We start from the raw sequence: 15,396 nt of genomic DNA on the forward strand, positions 1-15,396 counted from the left end.
ACTACCCTGCAGGAGCTTCTCCATCCCCAGCCGCAAAAGGTGGGATATGGACAGAGTTTGACACTCAAATCCTGGAATCGCAGCAGCATCACACAGCTGGCACTGATGCGACTATTGAAATGCGCCGGTACACGGAAGAGAAGCCAATTCCACGGGATGGAGACCCACTTCTTTGGTGGAAAATGAATGAACCTACATTTCCTTCTCTGAGCAAGATTGCAAAAAAACATCTGGGAGTAATTGCAACATCCGTACCTGCAGAAAGGATTTTCTCTAAGGCGGGACAGTTAATAACTCAGAGAAGAAGTGCAATAAAAGGGAAGAATGTAAACATGTTACTGTTCCTGAACAAAAACCTTTAAATCTGTTATCAACATGGGAACAGAGCCAAAAGGGCACCTCGAGGGATACTTCCTTGGAGGGCTTTGTGAGCAAAGAGCCAAAGGTTACGAGCCACTTGTAGTTTACACCTGATTTGCACTACTGACTTTGTTTTTCACACATATTTGCGTGCAATGGAAGGTATTTTTTTGTGTTGTTTATATTGTTATATGTATAACATTGTTGCTTTTGTTTACTTATTTTGCACTACTGACTTTGTTACTTTATTACTGACTTTATTTTTCACAAATATTTGCGTGCAATGGAAGGTATTTTTTGTGGTGTTGTTGACATTGTTATATTTATATTTTTGTTACATTGTTGCTTTTTTGTTATTTTGCACTAGTGACTTTTTTCTTAAACAATTTTGTGTAGCAGAAGGTGATAAGGGAATTACTTTATTATTAATATACTATTACATTGTTTTATATTGTTGTAGTTAGTTAATAAACATTTTTATTTGCCTAAAATCTTTGTCCTGTGTTTTATCATACTCATAATCAACTAAAAAAGGCAAAAGTCACAAAATTATTCAAGGATCATAACATTTCAAGTAAAAAGTATCGGTATCGGCGATACTAGCCCTGTATTTACTTGGTATCAGATCGATACCCAAATTCCCAGTATCGCCCACCCCTACTCTTTAGACAGTCAATTCGATATATCTCGATTCGGTCGGTTTAGAGAACCGATTCTCTCGATCCGTTAACGAAGTTCAAAAAGAGTGATTCACTTTAGCGGAAGCGAACAGAGCCGCGCGCAACACTCGCACCGGATTAGTGCGGAGAGTCTCGCGCTCTTACCGACACTCACAGCTTTTATTCCGCCGCTTTTAATGCTGTATTTTTCTGGCGGTGCGCGCGAGAACATACAGGGACAAAATGGCTCCTGGGGGAAAAAAGGCAGCGCGCGGAGAAAGAACATTCAGCTGATATTAGCCAGCTAGCTAGTTAGCAAAGCTCGCGCGGGAATATCGACAAATAACCTGAAGAACTCCACAACTCCTCATTTATGAAACGCGTTCAGTGAGTGGAATATTTGACCGGTGTTTATTAGCGTAGCTTTTTGCTGTTTTTATCAGGTTGTATTATGATAATGTTGGCGCCAATGTAACAGAGTTAAAAATGCACTTTATTAAATATTTATTTCCAATTTGTATTTGTAAGTTGTATTTATCATTTTATGATTATTTTGAGTATTTATGAATTTTATCTCCAAGTTATTTTCATTTACCATTATTTTATAAATTTTCCCTGTGTTAATTACCCTCCTGCACTCTGCCCTTTTCGTTCCTCCTGGGCTTCTGTAGCCCCGCCCCTCTGTCCTGACAGTCCTGTTGTGTTCTGCTGAGGGAGCAGAGGTGTAGGAAGGAAGAGACAGAAGATTTATAATCTGTGTTGATGTCTTCTGCAGGGGAGAAAATAAATACAGGAAAGCAGAATCTCAAGTCCTCTTCCTTCATGCACAAACACCACACACCCGTTACACTGGTGCCGTGACCCTTTGGATCTTCAGATCAGCTTGATGCTCATCGCCGTGGATGCTGTACTATCCTGATCTACATTTCAAAATTTTTATGCGGTCAGGTTGATAAGAGACTGTGGTTCAGGGCACTCTGCTTTATTATTATTATTTTTTTTACCCTCAGTGAGTTGATGACTTTTAATTGCTGATATATATATTATTCTTGTACTCCGTTAACTTGTTTTTCTACTCCATTTTGTTTCTGTGTACATACACAACGCAAGTACATTTAATGGTTAAAAGCAGCTGCTGAGATAACGATGGATGGGTTTGGTAGTCCTACTTTACCTAAAGGTAGGGGTGTTTGGTTCAATGATGTTGCTGACAGTAGAGCTGTGGGACATTCAAAGTTTACACCTGATGGTTGTGCAGAATCAGGGTTAGGTTTGAGCCCTGGTTGTACTCCTGTTGGTGGGATAATGAGGGAGGGTCCCCTGACTTCCACACCCCGCAGTGATGTTGATGACATTCGCCACCTCACAGACATGGTAGGGCAGTTAGGTGTTCAAACTGGTGAATCCATTGCTGCTAAGCTAATGTCAGCTGGTGTTGTTAACATGAATAGCAGGGTTTCCCGCAGCGCTTTATAGATAGGGCGGCCGCCTTGGCAACAACTGCCCTCCCCCGGCTTGACTACCTTGCCCCGGAAAAAAAAAAAAAATCTGCTGCATCCATAGACCATTAAAATACGGCCGTATCGCGATGAGGCCGAATAGCGCCATCTGTGGTTGGTAGAAGAGAGCACCTGGACTTGCTTAAAGATTCTTGAAAACGTTTCACCTCTCATCCTAAAGGCTTCCTCAGTTCTGTTTGACTAATTCTGATTCTATGACGATCCATGAGAGGATAAATACCTGATACTCCCTATTAGTCAGACAGAACTGAGGAAGCCTTTCGGATGAGAGCTGAAACGTTTTCAAGAATCTTCAAGCAAGTCCAGTTGCTCTCTTCTACCAACCACAGATTACTATGTACCTGGATGACTGAGAATCTTCACAGACAACTACCTGAACACAACTATCTGAAGTTGTGTCAGACTAGGAGTGTTTTTGCACGTTGTGCAATTGTATGCTGTACCTTGCACTTAATTACTGCTTTCTTTATTTATAATAAAGAGTAAATAAGATGTTGTTTCCCTTATGATCCTGTAAACACCTACCTCCACCCCAATCACAAACAAGACTCAACAGTGCCCCTTCAGAGTTAACAGACAACTACATGAAGTTATATCACACTAGAATACTTGCACATGTTGTGTGATTGTATGTTATCTTGTTATTGCACTTTAACTGTTTTGTTTATTTATAAAGAGTTCAGTAAATAAAAGAAGGCTGTTGCCCTTAAAGAAGTTGTTGGCCCTGTGATCCAGATTTCTCACCAACGTCGCCCAAACAGGACACCGCCCGTTAAACCCTGCTCGACTGTCACCGCCGCCGCCACTGCCCCCCAGGCGATGCCCCCTCCCCCCTGGTCACCACCTTGACTAACTGATTTTCTGCGGGAAACCCTGAATAGTGATCACCAGACTATCCCAGCCACCCAGAACACACCATGTGAAGTTAACAGACATGACCTCCCACATGTGACAGTCCATGTTAAACCTGATAAAGTGCTCTAGACATTCAGAGGTGACAACACTGACAAATACTCAGTCCAGGACTGGATTGACATGACTAAAACTCACCTCAGAAAACAGGACATTACTGTGTGCGAACAAGCAGAAGAAATCATGAGCCTGCACTACACTATGTTTTGGGGTCTTGTGGGGTGTATAAGGCACCCTGTTACCAGTTGCTGGATTGAGGGATAAGCGCTGCTCTCATGCCACAGGCATACATTTGGTTTTGGTTTTCTTGTTTATGGCCCGTGGTAATTCGTGAGCTTGTAGTGTTCTCTATGGTGTAGACTGTGTAGGTGGTGCTCATATTCGATAAAATTCAGTGGGGGTGGGTGTAACAGAGTTAAAAATGCACTTCCATCCATCCATTATCTCTAGCTGCTTTATCCTGTTCTACAGGGTCGCAGGCAAGCTGGAGCCTATCCCAGCTGACTACGGGCGAAAGGCGGGGTTCACCCTGGACAAGTCGCCAGGTCATCACAGGGCTGACACATAGACACAGACAACCATTCACACTCACATTCACACCTACGCTCAATTTAGAGTCACCAGTTAACCTAACCTGCATGTCTTTGGACTGTGGGGGAAACCGGAGCACCCGGAGGAAACCCACGCGGACACGGGGAGAACATGCAAACTCCACACAGAAAGGCCCTCGCCGGTCACGGGACTTGAACCCAGGACCTTCTTGCTGTGAGGCAACAGTGCTAACCACTACACCACCATGCCACCCCAAAATGCACTTTATTAAATATTTATTTCCAATTTGTATTTGTAAGTTGTATTTATCATTTTATGATTATTTTGAGTATTTATGAATTCTATCTCCAAGTTATTTTCATTTACCATTATTTTATAAATTTTCCCTGTGTTAATTACCCTCCTGCACTCTGCCCTTTTCGTTCCTCCTGGGCTTCTGTAGCCCCGCCCCTCTGTCCTGACAGTCCTGTTGTGTTCTGCTGAGGGAGCAGAGGTGTAGGAAGGAAGAGACAGAAGATTTATAATCTATGTTGATGTCTTCTGCAAGGGAGAAAATAAATACAGGAAAGTAGCATCTCGAGTCCTCTTCCTTCATGCCCAAACACACACCCATTACACCAAGTGTTAGCTCGATAGCCTAGCCGGTCTCACACAGTCTTTATATAAATAAATAAAAAGAGCGCAGTGTGTAGATTGTGTTCGATAATAATAATAATTAAAGCTGCAAGCGGCCTTGATGGGCCCTCGCGCGTGTGGTTCCACAACCCAGGACATTCCACCACCCAACAAAACAGTCACGTCATATATTCATCAAATGTTCAAAGGTGATGTGCATGTTGCAAATGCTGTGACTGCTTGACGCATGAGCGATAGACAGACAAAGACTGTATGTGTGTTTCTGTGGTGTGAAAGTGTACATTTATATATGTACAAAACTATACATGTGTCTCCTCCTTATCTCTATCTCATGCTGTGATCTTAAGTCATCTTAGCTTTCCTGTGTCTGCAGTGTGTGTACATGGAGAGTTTTCATATGTCTGCAACAAAATGCACAATGATGGCAGGTATGCACTCACTGGTGTGTGAGAGACTGGTAATTACTAACACTGACCACTAGGCAGTGTGTATGACTGGTAATTACTAACACTGGCCACTAGGCGGTGTTTATGACTGGTAATTACTAACACTGGCCACTAGGCGGTGTTTATGACTGGTATTTACTAACACTGGCCACTAGGCGGTGTGTCTCATCTCATTATCTGTAGCTGCTTTATCCTGTTCTACAGGGTCGCAGGCAAGCTGGAGCCTATCCCAGCTGACTACGGGCGAAAGGCGGGGTTCACCCTGGACAAGTCGCCAGGTCATCACAGGGCTGACACATAGACACAGACAACCATTCACACTCACATTCACACCTACGCTCAATTTAGAGTCACCAGTTAACCTAACCTGCATGTCTTTGGACTGTGGGGGAAACCGGAGCACCCGGAGGAAACCCACGCGGACACGGGGAGAACATGCAAACTCCACACAGAAAGGCCCTCGCCGGCCACGGGGCTCGAACCCGGACCTTCTTGCTGTGAGGCTACAGCGCTAACCACTACACCACCGTGCCGCCCTAGGCGGTGTGTATAACTGGTAATTACTAATACTACGTTCAGACTGCAACCTGAAACGACCCATATGCGATTTGTTGTGAAATCCGATTTTTTTGTTAGGCTGTTCACATTACCAATTATATGAGACTTGTATGCGATCTCCAATATGAACAGAAAACGACCCAAAAGTGTCCCGCATGCACAAATTGACAAGTAATAAGCACATCTATGTAATATGTAAACAAACAAAAAAAAGCGCACTCAAGTTTAATGATTTCTTTTTTTGTTTGTTTGTTTAATTATCTGGTTAGTGTTAAAGTGTGAGGTCTCGTGTGTGTTTTTGTTTCTGAACTGAAATGAAACCGTGTAGCCTGGTAATGAGGGTTGACTCCTAAATGTCTCTCTAATTTCTATATAAGTGCACTACATGTTACTAGGAAGTAATGGATTTTTAAACTCCATATAGTGCACTCGAGCTTCAGTAGGCAGTCATTTGGGATACGGCCGCTGTATTACCAAACTCTTAATTCAGGCTTAATAATTTGCACATATTTATTTCGTCATATTAATAAACTTTTTCTACATTTTTATAAATATTTATTTAGATTGTTTATAGGGGCGGCACGGTGGTGTAGTGGTTAGCGCTGTCGCCTCACAGCAAGAAGGTCCTGGGTTCGAGCCCCGGGGCCGGCGAGGGCCCTTCTGTGTGGAGTTTGCATGTTCTCCCCGTGTCCGCGTGGGTTTCCTCCGGGTGCTCCGGTTTCCCCCACAGTCCAAAGACATGCAGGTTAGGTTAACTGGTGACTCTAAATTGAGCGTAGGTGTGAATGTGAGTGTGAATGGTTGTCTGTGTCTATGTGTCAGCCCTGTGATGACCTGGCGACTTGTCCAGGGTGTACCCCGCCTTTCGCCCGTAGTCAGCTGGGATAGGCTCCAGCTTGCCTGCAACCCTGTAGAAGGATAAAGCGGCTAGAGATAATAAGATGAGATTGTTTATAGCCAGCTGAATTCTGCAACTTCTCTCAGCGCTGGCTCAAGGTGCAGAAACACCAGTGCAGTTTGCTATGGAGATGAGGCGAGACCTGGCGATGTGGTTTTTGTGGCGGCGGCGGAACTCACACAATAATCTGATTAATGTGGGCAGCAGACTAATGAGACCGAAGGTGTCAAATTACTGGAAATTTCCAGAACAATCTTATAATCTTGTAATACAGGATGGTTTAAGTTATAAATTAGTTATAGAAACTGTTTTATTTAATCAGGCTAACAGATCAACATCCAGGTCCCTACCAAATCCACCATTAGCTTGATCAATTCTATAAAAGTCTATTTAAATTCTGAAAACTGTACAAATGTTGTTTTCCACCAAAGAGGCAGGATTAGCCAACGCAGAATAGTGATGTTTGTCTCTTGTTGATGACGTGTAGGTCGCATGAATCCGGCCTGTCCGGTCAGACTGCAGTCGCATGTGAAAATATCGGATATGCATCGGATTTAGGACCACATATCCAAGCGGCCTGGGTCGCATGTGAAGAAATCGGATCTGTGTCGTTCAGATTGTCAATAACAAATCGGATACAGGTCGTATATGGGCAAAAAAATTGGATATGGGTTGTTTCAGGGTGCAGTCTGAACGTAGTCTCTCACTGGCCATGAGGCCGTGTGTATGACTGGTAATTACTAACACTGGCCACTAGGCGGTGTGTGTGGTAATTAACACTGGCCACGAGGCGGGGTATATGACTGGTAATTACTAACACTGACCACTAGGCCGTGTGTATGACTGGTAATTACTAACACTGGCCACAAGGCGGGGTGTGGTAATTACTAACACTGGCCACTAGGCCGTGTGTATGACTGGTAATTACTAACACTGGCCACAAGGCGGGGTGTGGTAATTACTAACACTGGCCACAAGGCGGTGTGTATGACTGGTAATTACTAACACTGACCTCTAGGTGGTGTGTATGACTGGTAATTACTAACACTGACCACTAGGCGGGGTGTATGACTGGTAATTACTAGCACTGGCCACTAGGAGGTGTGTATGACTAGTAATTACCAACACTGGCCACTAGGTGGTGTGTGTGGTAATTACTAACACTGGCCACGAGGCGGGGTGTATGACTGGTAATTACTAACACTGGCCACTAGGCGGGGTGTATGACTGGTAATTACTAACACTGACCTCTAGGCGGGGTGTATGACTGGTAATTACTAACACTGACCACTAGGCGGGGTGTATGACTGGTAATTACTAGCACTGGCCACTAGGAGGTGTGTATGACTAGTAATTACCAACACTGGCCACTAGGCGGTGTGTCTGGTAATTACTAACACTGGCCACGAGGCGGGTGTATGACTGGTAATTACTAACACTGGCCACTAGGCGGTGTGTATGACTGGTAATTACCAACACTGGCCTCTAGGCGGTGTGTATGACTGGTAATTACCAACACTGGCCACTAGGCGGTGTGTATGACTGGTAATTACTAACACTGGCCACTAGGCGGTGTGTATGACTGGTAATTACCAACACTGGCCACTAGGCGGTGTGTATGACTGGTAATTACCAACACTGGCCACTAGGCGGTGTGTATGACTGGTAATTACCAACACTGACCTCTAGGTGGTGTGTATGACTGGTAATTACCAACACTGGCCACTAGGCGGTGTGTATGACTGGTAATTACTAACACTGGCCACTAGGCGGTGTGTATGACTGGTAATGACCAACACTGGCCACTAGGCGGTGTGTATGACTGGTAATTACCAACACTGACCTCTAGGTGGTGTGTATGACTGGTAATTACTAACACTGACCACTAGGCGGGGTGTATGACTGGTAATTACTAACACTGGCCACTAGGCGGTGTGTATGACTGGTAATTACTAACACTGGCCACTAGGCGGTGTGTATGACTGGTAATTACTAACACTGACCTCTAGGTGGTGTGTATGACTGGTAATTACCAACACTGACCACTAGGCGGGGTGCATGACTGGTAATTACTAACACTGGCCACTAGGCGGTGTGTATGACTGGTAATTACTAACACTGGCCACTAGGCGGGGTGTATGACTGGTAATTACTAACACTGACCTCTAGGCGGGGTGTATGACTGGTAATTACTAACACTGGCCACTAGGCGGGGTGTATGACTGGTAATTACTAACACTGACCTCTAGGCGGGGTGTATGACTGGTAATTACTAACACTGACCACTAGGCGGGGTGTATGACTGGTAATTACTAACACTGGCCACTAGGCGGGGTGTATGACTGGTAATTACTAGCACTGGCCACTAGGCGGTGTGTATGACTGGTAATTACTAGCACTGGCCACTTGGCGGTGTGTATGACTGGTAATTACTAACACTGACCACTAGGCGGGGTGTATGACTGGTAATTACTAGCACTGGCCACTAGGCGGTGTGTATGACTGGTAATTACTAGCACTGGCCACTTGGCGGTGTGTATGACTGGTAATTACTAACACTGACCACTAGGCGGTGTGTATGACTGGTAATTACTAACACTGACCACTAGGCGGGGTGTATGACTGGTAATTACTAACACTGACCACTAGGCGGGGTGTATGACTGGTAATTACTAACACTGACCACTAGGCGGGGTGTATGACTGGTAATTACTAGCACTGGCCACTAGGCGGGGTGTATGACTGGTGGTACACGTACAAACCACAAAAAAAATCAACTCGATGGGTTTACCATTTTTTCTTAGGTATGGTGCGCCGCTGGAGCTCCGCTATTATTGCGTGTCTGTTTGTCAGAGGGAGAGAGAGAAAAAAAGTGCGTGCGTGTGTGAGTGAGAGTGTGCTCATAGATGTTGCGTGTGCATGTGAGAGCATACTTGTGTGTGTGTGCGCGCGCGCATAAATATGCATATGACTGTGTGTATGAGCGTGCACAGAATTGTACATTATATCAGACTCACGATATTCAGTATTTTGTAAAGTTTCAGATCAATCCATCAATTAATTGAACATTTTTCCCCATTTCCTGCTTGGCCAGATGGTGGCGCTGTGCTAGGCATCTGAATTACACATGTGAATATCATCACAGTCATAATACACAATATTTTGTAAAGTGTCAGATCAAATCAGTTAAGGCATTGCCAATTTCTGGCACATTTCTTGCTTGGCCAGGTGGTGGCGCTATAACAGGCAGGCTCATTGGGCGTCAGGTTATCCTAATAATCATAATATCTATTGAAGTAAGAAGTGTCCGACCATACAGTCAATGCACTGTGGCTTTCTGACACGTTTCCTGTTTATGTGGAAAGATATTAAAATCATAAGGCCATTTCAACATATTACAAGATATCAAAAATCCCTTCGCAATTTAATATCAGCGACATCTTGGCATCACGTATAACAAATTTCACCTGAATCTCATGAACCGTCTAGGAGGAGCATGTTAAAATTCATCACATGTCAAAACACACATATTCAAAACCCTATTCTTTCCTTGGCCAGTTGGTGGCGCTATACCAGACAGGCCCATAACGGCTAAAGAGCATCAGAATCATATTATATCAAGTTCAACATTCAGCAATACCTTGGCATATTATATGTTATTGTCAGGGCCAGTTAAGCAATAATAATTTAAGTTAAAAACAGTTAAAAATGAATGATAATTTAAGAACATAGAAAAGAGTTTAGAACAGAAAAAGAATAGAAAAGAGTTCCATGTTCTAAATCTTCTGATGTGACGTCACTATAGTGGTAACTATGGTAACTGACTGTGTATACCTTAAGTTTCGAGTCAGAACATGGTGGAAGCAACAGTGTTTTGACCGTGCGCCAGACTTCGTGATTTACCTTGTTGTTTTTAAGTAAACATTTTAGAAAGATAAGGGAAGTTGTCATGTCTCGTCGCTCGCATGGAAAAAGAGTGTTTTTTCGACCGACTCTAGAAATGGTACAGTAATCAAGGAAGAGCTAACGGAGTGCCATTACAGTTATAGTATTTCAACATATAAAAAACCCCTTAGTAATTCAACTTCAGCAATATCTTGGCATCATGTTCGCCAAGTTTGACATGAATCTGATGAACCATCTAGGAGGAGCATGCTAAAAATGACCTCACTCCAAATGGCCTGATGACCATTCCAAAGTTCTACCCATTCATTTCAATGGGAAATGGAAAAGGGGTGCTATGAAGTCCCGGGGCCAAAAGTCTGTGGCTGAGTAGCGGTGACAACTGTTTTGTTCTTCATTTTGAAATAAAAGAACGTTGTCTAGCATTTTGTATTTTATTAAACACGGAACATATTTACATGCGTCTTCACTGAATCATCTCATCTCATTATCTCTAGCCGCTTTATCCTGTTCTACAGGGTCGCAGGCAAGCTGGATCCTATCCCAGCTGACTACGGGCGAAAGGCGGGGTACACCCTGGACAAGTCGCCAGGTCATCACAGGGCTGACACATAGACACAGACAACCATTCACACTCACATTCACACCTACGCTCAATTTAGAGTCACCAGTTAACCTAACCTGCATGTCTTTGGACTGTGGGGGAAACCGGAGCACCCGGAGGAAACCCATGCGGACACGGGGAGAACATGCAAACTCCGCACAGAAAGGCCTTCGCCGGCCACGGAGCTCGAACCCGGACCTTCTTGCTATGAGGCGACAGCGCTAACCACTATACCACTGTGCCGCCCTCACTGAATCATGTCTGAGCTAAATCTCCTCTGTGTACAATGTTAACCACTCACTAATAAGGAACTCTACTCACACCTTGTGGTAGGAGGTAGAATTACACATCATGACATCCCCCTTTCTTTAAAGTAGATACTCACCAAATTAAATGCATTACAGGTGTCAGTTTTTTTTAACCATTTACCTTAGATAACTTTTCATTTAACTTGCATAACTCACTTCTCAGTACTCAGCTACTGTAAATCACAATGGCAAATTACTGTGACTAACTTGAACATTAATGTAACCATAACACACAACATAACAGCTTATTAACTCTAACAGGTCTAGTCTCATTAACCCTTGTTTACAGGTCAAGTCTTTCAGGTTTCTTGATTGTTCTTGTGGATCTTCTTGTTGCCGTTTCACCTGGAATAAATGCATTGGTTAGATTTTCAGTGTGTGTTGCAGTGTGTAGTATGTATAGAGTTGGACTCAGACTCAGCTTGTGCTTGACTGAGCTCTTGGTCTGGAACAGTCTCTGGTGTCGCTGGTGTCTTCAGGAGACTGCGCCAATTTCGTCTGATGATCTGTCCTTCTGGCGTTCTCACGGTGTAGGATTGTGGCGCGACCTCTTGAAGAACAGTGGCTTTCGTCGTCCATCCTTCAGGACTTTCAATCCTGACTGCGTCATTCCTGGACAGTGATGGAAACTGCTTTGCTGTTCTGTCATAGAAAGTCTTTCGTTTCATTTTCTGATGTTTCAACTTTTGTTCCAGCTTAAGGTGTTTCTTTTGCTTTGAACAGGTTGGAAGTGTTGTTCGGAGCTTTCTTTTCATCAGCAGCTTAGCAGGTGACAGCCCGCACTCCAGAGGTGATGCTCTGTAGCTCAGTAGAGCCAGGTAAGGATCGGAGTCACTATCTGAAGCCTTCTTCAACAGCTGCTTGAGGATGTGAACGCCTTTCTCAGCTTTGCCATTAGACTGTGCATACAGAGGGCTAGATGTGACGTGTTTGAAATCATACACTTTTCCGAAGTCTTGCCACTCTGCTACTGAAGCATGGTCCATTGTCACTCATTACTGTATGTGGAATGCCATGTCTGGCGAAGATGGATTTGGCATGTGTAATGACACAGTTGGACGATGTACTTGAGAGTAATGCCATCTCGGGGTAATTTGAGAAATAGTCAATGACTAAGTAGTCCTTTCCTTTCAGGTGGAACAAGTCCATTCCCACTTTGTGCCACGGTGCTGTTGGCACATCAGTTACAGTCATTGGTTCTTTTGTTTGTTTCTGTATTTCTGGCATGTCTCGCATCTGCTTATCATGTTGTCAATGTCTTTGTTAAGTCCAGGCCAGAACACCATCTCTCTCGCCCTTCTTTTACATTTTTCAACACCTAAGTGTCCTTCATGAATTCTCTGCAGTAGCTCTTGTCTGAGCGTACTTGGAATGACTATTCTGTTTTGTTTTAACAAAAGTCCATGAACTACACTCAGCTCACCTCTGACGTGGTAGAACTGTGGACATGATCCTGCAGCCCATCCATTCCGCATGTTCTCCATCACGCGCTGTAGTTCTGGATCTCTCACTGTCTCATCGATGATCTGCCTGGTCTTGGTGTCAGACACAGGAAGCGTTGCAGACACCGTGCTGACGTGCACCTGGACATCCTCTTCGGTCGTGCTCGCACAACCCTTTACAGGTGCTCTTGACAATGCATCAGCGAGAATGAGGTGTTTGCCAGGTGTGTAGATGAGTTCAATGTCATACCTCTGCATCTTCATCATCATGCGCTGTATCCTTGGTGACATTTCATTTAAGTTCTTCTTCATGATTGCTACGAGTGGACAATGGTCAGTCTCTACAGTGAAGGTGGGTAGGCCATATATGTAGCTGTGAAACTTCTCAAGGCCAAACACTAATCCGAGACACTCTCTCAATTTGTGCGTATGTGCACTCAGTCTCTGTCATAGACCTGGATGCATATGCTACAGGTTTCCAGTGCTCACCTTCAGCTTGTAGTAGTACTGCACCGATTCCATCTTTCGAAGCATCTGTAGACATCTTGATTCTCTTGGTTGGGTCAAAGAAGGTCATCACAGGTGTGGCAGTGAGTGCATCTTTGAGCTTTTGCCACTTGCGCTCATGGTTGACTGTCCAGTCGAAGTTGTCGTCTTTGTGGAGGAGTTCACGCAGGTAAGTTGTCTTTGCTGAGAGGTTGGGTATGAATTTCCCGATGAAGTTTACCATTCCCATGATGCGTAGGACGCCTGCTCTGTCTGTGGGTTTCGGCATGTTCAGTATGGCGTTGATCTTTTCCTCATCTGGCTGTATGCCCTGAGCTGAGAGCTTGTCTCCCAGGAACACGAGCTCTTGAGCAGCAAACTGGCATTTGTTTTTGTTGAGCTTTAATCCATTCTTCTGTATTCGCTCCAGGACACTGGTCAGTCTCTGATTGTGCTGCTGGATTGTGGACCCCCATATGATTGTCATCCACATAGGCTCTTACTCCATCCAGACCTTCGATTGTGTGTTCCATTGCCCCATGAAAGATCTCAGAGGCGGATATAATTCCAAAGGGAAGCCTCTGAAAGCAATATCATCCAAAGGGCGTATTGAACGTACACAGCTTGGTACTGCTCTCATCCAACCCAAGTTGCCAAAAACCTTGTGACGCATCAAGTTTGGAGAAGTATCTGGCCCCTGCCATCTCGCTGGTGATCTCCTCTCACTTGGGTATTTGATAGTGTTCACGCTTGATGTTTTCATTGAGGTCTTTCGGATCCATGCATATCCTCAACTCTCCACTCTTTTTCTTCACACAGACCATGGAATTGACCCACTCTGTCGGTTCTTCTATTTTCTTTATCACACCAAGCGCTGTCATCCACTCCAGCTCTTTTTTCAAACTATCCGAGTGCCAGTGGAACTCTTCTTGCGGCATGTACAACTGGCTGTGCATTGTCTTTCAGCTGAATTTTGTACTTTGTACAAAATTTTGAATTTTGCTAGTACAAATGCTCGAACTAGCCAATAGCATTTCAGAAATACAGCCCCGTGTTAAGGGGGAAAAAAAAAAAAAAAGCCCTCCTTCATTGACCAATCAGAACTGAGTAATTTGGCCCTATGTATTATAATGTGTGGCAAAAATACAGAAAGGAATTAAAGATAACCTTAATTATAGAAAAATACAGTAATACTAAAATAAAACAATAATTGTACAGTACACTTTACCTTTGTGGCTGATCGTTGCTTGCACACGTGGATGAGAGGAGGAGCACCAACACTAACACTTTTCACTTTCTCGGGAGCGATAATGAGGGTTAATTTAATGCAAATAAAGAAAATCGCATCAACACAACGCAGTGCCGAACAATGTTCACAGCGCCACCTTGAGTCCAGCTGATACTGCCGCGCGCCTCACGTGCTGTGGAAGCCGCCAGTTTGTGCGTTCGCAAATCGAAGCGAAATTTGTTCGGAAATGGTGTTCGGAGCCCAATTTGTTCGGGAATAGGGATGTTCGTGACCCGAGGTTTGACTGTATACAGTACATTATATTAACTCAGGCTTTGAAATACAAATATTATCAAGGCGTGTTCAAATAATCTTTGCTTGTACTTTTACAGAAAGTTGACATAAGTGAAGTATTTTGATATAATTCGCTTACATTTCCATAGCAGCAACAACAACCACCCCATTTTGCTTTTAGTAAAATAGAACTATGGTGTGATGCAAAATTTAATCGTCTCATAACAGTGGTGATGGTTCAGTAAAATTATAATAACCTTCACCACATTATCATCAAATGTATAATGTACTTGTCACATCAGACCCCCAGCCCACTTTCAGCTGAAATAAGAATTTGCTGTTGTCATGCCTGTTATCAGTTTATACTACAGTAGCTCTTCTGGGGGATTGGACCACAAGGGCTAGCTTTCGTGCCCCGTGTGAATTGATGAGCCTTCGACACCCACGACCCTGTCGCCGGGTCACCAGTTGTCTTTTGGATCTTTGGACCACTTTTGTTTGGTACTAACCACTGCATACTGGGAACACCCCACAAGATGTACCGTTTTGGAGATGTTCAGACCCAGACATCTCACCATCACAATTTGTCA

This window comes from Neoarius graeffei, chromosome 15 (assembly GCF_027579695.1).
Source record: "Neoarius graeffei isolate fNeoGra1 chromosome 15, fNeoGra1.pri, whole genome shotgun sequence".
In the NCBI taxonomy this organism is placed as follows: Eukaryota; Metazoa; Chordata; class Actinopteri; order Siluriformes; family Ariidae; genus Neoarius; species Neoarius graeffei.